The following is a 12,200-nucleotide window of genomic DNA, read 5'->3' on the forward strand; positions in this document are numbered from 1 at the left end:
AACGCTGCCAACCCAGTAGTGACCATGACAAACAAGACCGAACTGGAAGTGCAGAGGACAATGTTCAGCGTGCTTTAATAATATATGGCACAAACACAGTACTGTAAATTCCTTCACAGGTTACGTGCCAAAAAGCTCACACGTGTTCCAGCATATAGCTCGCGGTTTGTACAAACGTAATACCGTACTTACCCCATGTATTCGCTTCTGCAGTCTGCACAGCACTCATTGTGGCCATTGCGGACTTGCATGAGCTCTTGAAGATTGATTGAATCGAGACAGCCAAAATTACAGGTTAGAAAAAACGCAAAACACGCCTTCCGCCCAGCTAAATAGCTCAAGTTTCGCTTTCGCGCCGGGTCGCATCTCCCGGCGTGGCAGCCCAGGCCTGCTACTTCGCGGCGCTTGGGATAGATGGCGCGACCAGCGCTCATCAATATGGCGGCGCGCTTTGAATTCACGGTGTTCTGGTGTATACCACGACGCATTAATATTCGAAAAAAACGCGCCTCTTCGGGATAAACTTCTTGACAAGATCGTGAATTACTTCTTGGAATATATTCCCCTTAGTATTCAGTGAGCGCTCAGCAACATTAGGCAGGAAATTATCAAGAAAAAGGGCAAGTTCGTAGTTGAAACGGTGAAGTTGCCGTTTTATAATCACGAATGGTTTTGATACTGTTTTGGGACGGTAGGATTGCCAGGCAAATGGACAAATGCAAGACGTCGTGATAGCTCAAGTCGGGCGAGTGTGTAGCCTTAAATATGATATCTGTTGATGACATTAAAACAAGATCTAAAAGAGATGACGTCGGGTTCGTTACGCGTGTAGGAGAAGTGACAACCTGTACCAAGTTGAAATCTGCACATATCTCGACAAAACGCTTCAATTTTGCAGAAGTTGTATTTACTAAAGGACACGTCTCTGACCAGGATATGTTGGGGAAGTTAAAATTGCCCATAAATAAAATTTGCGCTCCGGGGAAGCGATCTGGCATAAACAATCATGCATGCTATCGCAAAAAGTCGGGGCTGATGATAAAATGATGATAAAGCCAGGCCTGATGCGATACACCGTTAACGGTGTATTGAAAATATTAAAATATTCGTTATACATAAGTAAGAAAGAAGTATTTTGACGGTGTATGAACAAATATTACTAAAATGTAAATGTAAATAGACTGCCAAAATGTAAATAGACTACGGAGACAATTCATGAGCTGAAACAACAGCAAAAAACCGTTTCAGCTGCAATATCTGACATCGATCAGAGACTGCAGCACGTGGAGAGCCAGACGGCCATCCGTGATGAATGGAAACAGGATGTCAGCTTATCGCGCGACAAGATTGAGGGTGTAGTAACCGATACGAACACGCTTCGTGCGCGACTTGATGACGTGGAAGATCGCTCACGTCGCGACAATCTGGTTTTTTTCGGTGTACCGGACACTCCTACAGAAAAGTCAATACAATCAGAGGAAAAAGCCCTAGATTTGATAAATACCACTTTAAATACCAGTTTAACTTGCGAAGACATAGTGCGCGCACATAGGATTGGTCGCTACACTCAACAAAAATCGCGGCCGATAATAGTTTTCCTCTTATAAAACCAAAGAACAAGTTTCTGTTCTAAAAGGAATGAGCGTGACTGTGAGCGAAGACTTCTGTGAGGCAACGCGAAATATGAGAAATTAACGGAATATGGTAAGGGACTAAATACACCCTACAGGCTTCGCTACAAAAGACTATTCGTGGGAGAAAACTGTTACGGCTACGACCTAGATAACGATGTTGTTTACGAAATAACGCCACGAAACAGAAATTCCGATCCTCGAAACTCGCGTTTCGAGGGGAGATGCTTGCACTTCCTAGAAACATGTTATCTTCGTTGTATTCACTAATATTCGCGGTATATTTAATAAAAGGGATGAATTGAGGTCTCTGGTTGATGACACTGATGCTGACATAATAGCGATAACTGAAACTTGGTTGACTAACAAAATAACAAACGAAGAATTGTTTCATTGCTGTAAAAGATACGTTTTCTATCGGAATGACCGCACTGACAGAATAGGGGGTGGTGTATTGCTTGCTGTTAGTAAAGACGTTGAGTGCTTTAATGTGCCGATAATCACTGAAATTGAATCTATCTGGTGTTATGTAACCATTAATTTCAAAAAAGTTATCTTAGGCGTCTGCTACCGGCCAGCCTGGAATAGTTCGTTTTGTGATCACCTGCATGACTGTCTAAATAAATTAACAGTAAGATTTCCCGGAGCAAAGATAATTCGTATGAGTGACTTTAACTTTCCTAACATAAACTGGTCGAGCACATGTCCCTTCTCTAACCCATAATCCAGTGAGGCTAATCAGTTTATCGCTATTTGTTCTGACTTTACCTTAGTACAAACGGTCGTTATCCCAGCACGTGTAACAGGCACTACGTCATCATTACTTGATCTCGTGCTGACATCATCAGCTGATATCATATCCCCGATAACGCACTTACCTGGCCTTAGCGACCACGATACATTACATTTTACAATCACGATATCACTACCACTGAAACGTAAACGTTTTAAGGAAATAAAAGATTCTAAAAAGTCTAACTTCTCGGCAATAAACAACGAACTTGCTTGCTTTCTTGACACGTTTCCACTCTGCCATCTTGATCGTTCTGTCGACACAAATTGGCGCCTTTTTAAAGAAAAAGTATCTGATCTAATAAATCGTTATATTCCAGTCCGACGTATATATTCAAATAGTAACGCACCGTGGTATAACAGACACCTTAGCAGACTAAGTAACATAAAAAAGCTTATTTCGTATCGCTAAACGGTCACTAAATACTGAACACTGGTTCTCATACAAATCCGCTGCCGCCACGTACTTTTCAAATTTACGGTCTGCGAAGTTTTCCTACTACAACGTTACCCTTCCCAAGCTACTGAAAACTAACAGTAAAGCATTCTGAAGCTCTATGAAAGGAGATAGCACTAGAAAGGTTACTTTAACTTCACTAACTGGGAAAGCAATCGCCAACCACGCATGCGCTGACGTGCTAAATGACACGTTCGTACAAGCCTTTTCGCCGTCTTCGCATGCTACTCCTCCCGAAATACGACCTAAGAAATACTCCCGCATGGATCCCATAGCATTTAATGGTAGCGGTATTAAATCCATTATAAATAAATTAGAATTAAAATCGTCACGTGGTGTTGATGGAATTAACATTAAATTTTTACACAGTACTAGTGAGTATTGTTCAATCATATTACAATTTTTTCTCAGTCGCTTCACAACGGCGCATTGCCTTTAGATTGGAAAACGGCTAAGATCATTCCGATTCATAAATCTGGTGATACGCATAACCCTTCTAATTATAGGCCCATTAGTTTGACTTTAGTGCCCTGTAAGATAATGGAGCACGTAATTTATTCTCAGGTAATTAATCATCTTGAATCTAACGACTTCTTTACATCTAGCCAACATGGTTTTCGTAAAACATTCTCCTGTGATACACAGCTTCTTTGCTTTACTAACGACTTGCATTCCAACTTGGACGCAGGCTTTCTTACGGACTGCATATTTCTTGATTTTTCTAAAGCTTTTGACAAAGTACACCACACATTACTGCTATGTAAACTCAGAGCACTAAACATTGATACTAATGTAATTAATTGGATACAAGCATTTCTAACACACCGCATGCAATTTGTAAGCGCCAATGAAGTTAATTCAACACCCGTCAAACCTGGCGTTCCACAAGGGTCTGTGCTTGGAGCGCTGTTGTTTTTGATCCACGTTAACGATTTACCTGATAACATTTCGTCTAAAATTTGTCTTTTTGCAGATGGCTGCGTAATATATCGTAAAATTACTAATGGCGCTAATATTTCATCTCTTCAGGACGATTTAAACACACTGCATAACTGGACTATAAAATGGTGCATGCAGCTTAACGTCAAGAAATGTAAATCGATGCGAATATCCCGTACTAATGAAGCTTGTCCGGCCTACTTACTTGATAATATTCCTTTAGAGAGCGTAAGCAACTACAAATATATCGGCGTCCATATAACCTATATCTTATCCTGGAAGTACCATATCGACTTTATAACAAGCAAAGCTAATCGCAGACTTGGATATATTCGCAGAAACTTCTCGCTCGCACCATTATCACTCAAAGATTTGTTATACACGACATATGTCTGTCCACAGTTGGAATATGCATCATCAGTATGCGACCCACATCATGCCATCTCAATTAACTGCCTTGAAAGTGTCCAGAATCGCTCCGCTCGGTTTATACTAGGTAATTACGATCGTACGGCAAGCGTAACACAAATGAAGTCTGCACTTAACCTACCTTCGCTGTTAACCCGCAGGAAACAATCACGCCTATGCTTATTTCATAAGATTTACTACCAGAACGCAGCGCTTCGGTCAGCATGGATTAATCCAGCACCATTCATCTCCTCACGTAGAGATCATACGCATAAGGTACATGTGCCTCGCTCTAACACACTAACACATTCGCAATCATTTTTACCCAAAACATGCAACGAATGGAACGGTATACCAGCATCCATTGTTAGTATAAGTAATCCTGTTCAATTTAGAAACGCTTTAGTTAACTCCATTTAAATCATGAAACTTGTGTTCAATATATCATGTCTTTTCATTGTATAAATACTATATTTGCAACTTAACTATGTATGTATTGACCTATCATTGCAAACTTATTTTATTGAAAAGTGTATCAAGAGATTTCTATGGTGAACTACCACTATTATTTTTTGTCTATAATGTGTAAATCAGTGAGCGACCATAATTTATCCTTGTTACTTATACTGTGCATTTTCTGCACATCATTTTTACCTCCTTTATGTTGCCTCGCCCCTCTATAATGTATACTTACTCTGAGGGTACTGTAAATAAAAAGTAAATAAAAAATAGATGGTTAGTTGGAGTTGTTAATAATGGTAATAGACATTCTTTTTGCAAAGGCATGCGCATAATTAGCGTTACGCCAGGCCTCCAAATATCACGGGTAACCTTCCCCCGAAGAGTCGCCCGTGTAACAGCCCTAACCCGCCGTGGTTTCTCAGTGGCTATGGTGTTAGGCTGCTGAACACGAGGTCGCGGGATCGAATCCCGGCCACGGCGGCTGTATTTCAATAGGGGTGAAATTTAGTTGCACGTTAAAAATTTAGGTGCACGTTAAAGAACCCCAGGTGGTCGAAATTTTTAGAGTCCTCCACTACGGCGGGCCTCATAATCAGAAAGTAGTTTTGGCACTTAAAACCCCATAATTAAAAGCAAAATTGTCACAGCCCACCAAAGCACAAATCCCGCTATTCAGTGTTCCCGCGCATAGATGGGTGGGGCCAAGATTTATTGTCATCAGACGGACAAGCTGAAGCCCGAAATATTCTCAATTTAATTTTAACATGCCCATCAGCTAGTGAGAAAAGCCATACGCCCAACGCCCTTGATATCATACTAAGCGAGAACTCTGAAGGCTTTTCGTAAATCCGTTATTTAAGCAACACTAGTAAAACCGCTAATGCGGCTTTCTCATTATCTTAAACCGGATGCCTGCGGTGGCAATGGCGGCCGCCATGGGAGCCAACAACATTCCGGGCTTTCACTGCACGTCACAGAATCCTAGTTTGTCCAGTACAATTCATAACCCACTATGCAGTTTTGAAACGTAGAACTGCATTATAGAACAGTAACACATGCTTTGAGTTTTCTTTACTTCATTTTCAAAACCATCCGATAACAGGAACTGAAGACGCCTTAAAGGCGGACTAAACAAATTTATTTCTAAGGACCGCTTCCGTGCTGCCTAACCGTCGCTCACGAGGAAGCAGATAAATAACAAGCAAAAGAATATTTCTAAGACGGCAGCGCAAAAATAGACGCCACATATTGCAACAGCTATTTTGACTCGCTGCTTCGCGGAAGCCGTTCTCCTACTAATTTACCAAACCTTTATAAAAGCCAACGAAAGTTGTGAACACTAGAGAAACGCGCATTATTACAACTGCGAACGATTCAAACCCAGACGATGCCAATGGTGCTTATGTGTTCCACTTTTGCTACTATGTTCACTGAAGGGGGATTCACACGGCACAGAAATTCACACATACTGAAGCGTCCGCGCTGTTTCTTTTACTCAGGGGTTGCGCAGATGTGTCGCGTCACACGATCTAGGCACGCGTGGAAGAAACGTGGCCCGCACGGGTGCAACAACCAAGAAATAATTATGGCCGGGCTTATTGGTGCATACATTAAAGTCCCGTGCTCTTTCTTCGTCCGTGTTACACGTGGTGCGCCTTTATATTTACCGAAACAACCACTATGCAATAGAACAAAAAAGTCAGGCAGAACTGCCCATCCTTCATGTCTGTACATTTCTTAGTAGCGGCGCATTGAAACGCTACATATGGTATGCACAATGTGCAGGTCTCTTTATTTACAGAAAACGATGTGTCCATGACTTCGACCCATTTCTCTTTTGTTCTTTCTTTTTTTTTTTTCTGCCGCAGTCTGCACCTTCCGAGGGCGCGCCGTTTACAATTGGCAGAAACGCTCTTCCTCCTTTAAATGCGCCTGTTTACGCCCCTCTTTTTGATTAGTTAGTTCTTCTTGCCAGAATTATTCAAATAGTGCAAGAAATGACGTCGGATGAAATCAAGAAGCACACAGGACACTACGCTAAACTTGAACTGAAATTTTACAGTTGTAACTTTTTTCAGTTTGAAAAACGTAACTCCTCTTACCCAAAGCCCCCATGCTGATAATTTCCGCACGTTTAAATCGCTTGCTACTATGCGGGTGCGATTATAAATCACGTTTATGAACTAAGAACACGTGTAGTACACAACCTGCAGTCAAATGCCACAGTTGACCATGCATGGTTTGATATTCATGAGTGTTAAGGGTGCAGAAGGGCTGCAAGGTATATTTTCTGAATTAGGCGCTGTATAAGTTGATGTAAGGTTATGCAGGGTGCTTTAGAAGCGTACGCATTAGGTCTGGTCGCTTCAGTACTTGAGCAGAAATAGTACAAAGGAACAGGACGTGGGAACAGTGCTGACGAACAACCAAATTATTTCAAGCGGCATATATATAATACGAAATTGCAAGAAAAACTGTTTCTCTTGTCAAGTTCTGCTCGGAAGATGAAGCATGTAAATCAGCGCCGTTGTCGGACCCTATTCCTATTCCTTTGCGGTGTTTCGGCTCGAGAGTGTTTCAGGTAACTCGTGCCATAAAATATAACTAGCGTTAAAGATCATTTGTAACGTCAGTGAAAAAAAGTATTAATTTAAGATCTCGCAAATAGACTTCACAATAAATTGCTGGTATTTTCTATATTATTTTTTATAAATACTACAAAAGCCCAAGGGCATTCCATAAGGAGTGGCCATTACAATGGCAGTAAATTAATATGACACACCAATCGGTGTCGCCATTAATGATGGAGTCTTTTAAGAGAAGGTGGTCGGTCATGACGGCAGTTGTGACGGGAAGACAATTCCCATCTTTGGCTGTGTGCAAAAGGACTGCTGAACAGTGGTTGTGTGAGCTCGTCACGGTAAACGGAGTTTGGATGGTTGTGGCTCGAAGTACGACGCATTGGTCAGATAGGCTTGTTTTCGGCTGGTAGGGCACGAAAAGAATTGCGTAACAAACATATGGACATGCGATGCTGTGGCGTGAGGCAAGCGTTTTAAGTAGACGTTATAAGTGTCAAAACCAGGATCTGATTATGAGGCACGCTGTAGTAGTGGACTCGGAATAAATTTAGACAACCTGGAGTTCTTTAACGTGTGCCTAATGCATGGTAGACGGACGTTTTGGTGTTCTTGAATTTCGTCGCCATCGAAATGCGGCCGACGTGGCGCAGATTTGAGTCCGCGACCTCGTGCTTAGCAGCGCAATTTCATCGCCGCAAGCCACCCCGGCGGATGGTGAGATGCTCTGAATGCCTGGTAGCTTCGCCAAAAGTGGGAACCGTCCTTGCACAAACATCGTTCAGGTTACTATATGTTAATACGCAGTACATCTAGATAACAAGACATCAAAATGAAATCAAAAAAGAAAATCCCACGCACTGTGGAAATTGGCGCGAAGCATTTCTCGTGCTGCAGGCCGGCCAGCATTGTTTGTGGTCCCGCAAAGCGTCACTAGGTGGACCAACGTGTTAGCCTAAGTCCAGTATATGTGTGTGACAAGAGTAGAGGAATTGACGCGAGTGCCTGTAGCTGACGCCAGCAGCAAGACGACGAAGGTAACGACGATGGCATGATTTCTTCGAACGATCGAATTGATGTGAACGAGCAGCATGGAAGTGCGAAATGCGTGAGACACGCAGAAACTAAATTAAATTAAATTACGGCGTTTTACGTGTCAAAACCACTTTCTGATTATGAGGCAGGCCGTAGTGGAGGACTCCGGAAATTTCGACCCCCTGGGGCTCTTTAACGTGCACCTAAATCTAAGTACACAGGTGTTTTCGCATTTCGCCTCCATCGAAATGCGGCCGCCGTGGCCGGGACTCGATCCCGTGACCTCGTGCTCAGCAGCCTAACACCATAGCCACTGAGCAACCACGGCGGGTGCTGCCACTTCGACGACCTACATCACTCTCCCTACTCCCCGTGATCCTGGCGTATTCTCGGGCAAAGATGGCGAAGACGTCGACGACTGGATCAGCCTGTACGAAGACGTCAGCCGCAATAACCGGTGGGACCCTACTATCATGCTCGCCAACGTAGTTTTTTACCTCGGTGGCACACCTCGAGTTTGGTTTCGGACGCACGAATATGAGCTCAGCAGTTGGGATTCACTTAAGCAAAAGCTCCGAGACTTGTTCGGCAACCCATACGGTCACCAACTTGCCGCGCAGAAAGCAGAAACCACCATGACCGGGATTCGAGCCCACGCCCTCGTGCTCAATAGCCCAACACCACAGCCACTGAGCAACCACGGCGGGTAGAAACTAAATTAAGTGTTCACTGACGGCAGCACGTGGTATCACTTGAGGGACACAAATGGGTCACTTGACGGCGATACACTGTAGCACAACCTGTAAGGCCGCGTCCTTTCATAGCCATTCGGAGGAGTGCAGCTGTTCGCCTTGGCCGAGCGATGTTGACGCTGCCATTGTGGAATTCGACGCAGCGTTGTCGTACTCGGAGACCATGTGCGCCGGAAAAGAGCAGGCCTCGACATTCGATTAAGCGGGCTGGTAACGACGAGAGGGGCCGTGAAAGTCAGCTACCAGCATTGGAAGAAACGAGGAGGCAGCGCGTTGGCACTCGGAAATCAGCGCTTGTGAGAAACTTCCTTTGAAAGCGAAGCTTTCGTTTCCTCTTCCTTTGACTTTCCCACTGCTGCTGTCTCGCGCACCGCGTCGGAGGGTGGTTCAGAGCGTTTATGTAGATCACAGGCGCGAGTAAGAGGAAAGGCGATGGGAGAAACTAGTTTTCACCCTAGCGTGTCGAAGGTGCACAATTTGGAGCTTCCTGGCCGTCGCCACATTAGCCGCTTGACACCTGTAATTATCCGTGACTCCCCTCAGAAGCTACAGCGCCTACCTTCCTACTAACTTGTGAGGCAGAGGGGACGCCGATAAGAACTGTAGAGAAGGAGATGGAAGAGGCAGTTCCCATACAAGAGAGGGGGGCAACTTACGCAGGGCATGCAAAAGTAGCGCCGCAACAGTGGTGTAGCCAGAAATTTCATTCGGTGGGGGGGCTCACCTTGCAGCTCGGCCTCCTCCTAAGAGGAAACGTTATAGGTCGGATGCTCCTATCTAAATACATGTAGAAAGAGAATTCGTTTTTCTCGGCAACCACTGCACCAAATTTGATGAGGTTTGTAGCATTTAAAAGAAAAACTCATATTCTAGTGACTGCTTGTTTCGAATTATCGAGTTAGGTCGTCGATATTTTATTAAAAACTGGAAAAAATCGAAAATGTTCAGAAAACGAAACAATGAAGGTTACAGCTCTGGAAATCAGCAATGAAAATTGATATCACAATTGTGTGAATTGCACATCATAGTACATCTACAGCGGACAAATTCCATATGTTACACACGAGCCTCAAAAAATTAAGTGTTATGGAAATACGGCTCTTGCAGAATCCTTGTACATAACATAACCAATTCACGTAGGATACAAAAAGACATATCGAATTTGTCCGCTTTGAATGGTGTAATGGATGCCGTTTACAGAACCGCGATATCTGTTCTTGATGCAGAGCTATTAGTTTCTAAACTTCGTCCTTCTATTTTTTTCGCAGTCTCGAATTTTTCTAAATATTTTAAACAAAGTTCCGGCCCTAAATCGAAATTCCGCTTCCAGCAGAAACTAGAATTTAACTTACTTTCTCAAATGCAACAAATTTCAATAAGAGCGATTCAGGAGTGTGGGGCTAAGCTAAAGCTTCCTCTTAAACAATTTGCCTAGGGATCAAATACATGAATAATAACTGCATTGCCATTGCAAAAGATGCTGCAAACGAATTCTTGAACGCTACGCACTGTCAATACAAGTAAAATATGTATTTTTTAATAAAATATTATACTCGTATGTGCCAAAAGTTGTGCCCAACATAACTGATGTCAATGCTACCATGTTTTTTGTCTATGTAATCAGTAAAGAAAATATCACACGAACTTTAGAACTACATCAGTTCGAAACCAGCAAAGCATTGCATGTCGCTGATATGAAAAGTGTAATGGTCATTAAATGAACATGTTGAGAATAAATATGTTAATGAAACTTTGTCATTCAAGATCCTTGTTTACATTCTTGTACATATGCAACGGCCAGTCAAAAATCTCAATGACGCTGTCATATGTTCCAATGTATTAAGCAGGAGCAGCTGTCACCGGTCTTGTATCGTGAGTAACTGCACCGAAAGTATAGTCGCAGCAGAGAGCACGTATAAAAAGGAGGAGTTCTGCGGAATATACGAGGGCGAGTCAAATGAAAGTGAGCCACTGCGAATATATGACAAACGGGGTACATTATTTAGCATTTAGACATTTGTCCCATTGACTAACGAGTCGCGTAAACCGCCTCATAAAGCTCCTTGGGTTGCTGCTTCAAAACGTCTGCAACTGACTTTCACGTTATCGTCCGAGACGAATCTGGTTCCCTTGAGCTGTTTCTTCGGTTGCCTCAAAATGTGGAAGTCGCAAGGCGACAGATCTGAGCTGTATGGCGGATATTGCAGCGTTTCCCACTTGAACTTTGCCAGTTTTGTACTAACCACATCAGCGACGTTGGGACGGGCATTGTTGTGGAACAAGATGACCCCATTCGTCAATTTTTCACGTAGTTTGTTCTTGATTGCGACACGCAGCAGATCCGGCGTTTCACAATATGGGAAACAATTGATAGTCTTTCAAGATTTAGCAAATTCTATCAGCAATAGCCCCAGCAATGTTGCAATGACGATCGAAAAATAAAAGTGGACAACACCTTTCCGGCGGGAAGGATAGCCTTTGCTTTCTTTGGGGGTGGTGAATTCGAATGTTTCCATTGTAAGATTTGCCGTCGTGTTTCAGGCTCGTAGTAGTGGCACCATGGTTCATCCCCGATCACAATTGCAGACAAGAAATCGTAACTCTTATTGTGATACCGGATCAGATGAGTGAAGGCAGCACCGAACTTATCCGTCTTCTGGCGGTGGTTCAAAATCTTGGGCATCCATTGGGCACACAAGAGCCGATAACCGAGATGTTCATGAATTATGGCGTGAACGGTGACGGTGAACCAAACCGTGACTGATGTTCACACGCTCTGCCAGTTCATCGATGCTTATTCTTCGTTCTTGTGTCATCAGCTCATCAACCTTTGCAATTTCGTTAGGGGTGATTGCACGATGGCTTTGGCCCCGGTCTGGGATCGTCTTTGGAACTTTCACGTCCTTCTTTGAACCGTTTGTTCAAACGCTTCACAGTAGCCAATGAAATGCAATGTTCAATGTACACGGCAGCCATACGGCGACTAATTTATTTTTGGGAAACCACCTTCAGCTGACAAAAACCTCACGGCACCACGCTGCTCAACTCCTGGAGTGTCCATTACGTCACGCAACCATGTTCAACCCAGTGTACGAGCGCATTAAAGAACATTTATCCTCACACCTGCGTGCCACTTTTGTAAATG

Source organism: Dermacentor andersoni, chromosome 1, assembly GCF_023375885.2.
Source record: "Dermacentor andersoni chromosome 1, qqDerAnde1_hic_scaffold, whole genome shotgun sequence".
Lineage (NCBI taxonomy): Eukaryota > Metazoa > Arthropoda > Arachnida > Ixodida > Ixodidae > Dermacentor > Dermacentor andersoni.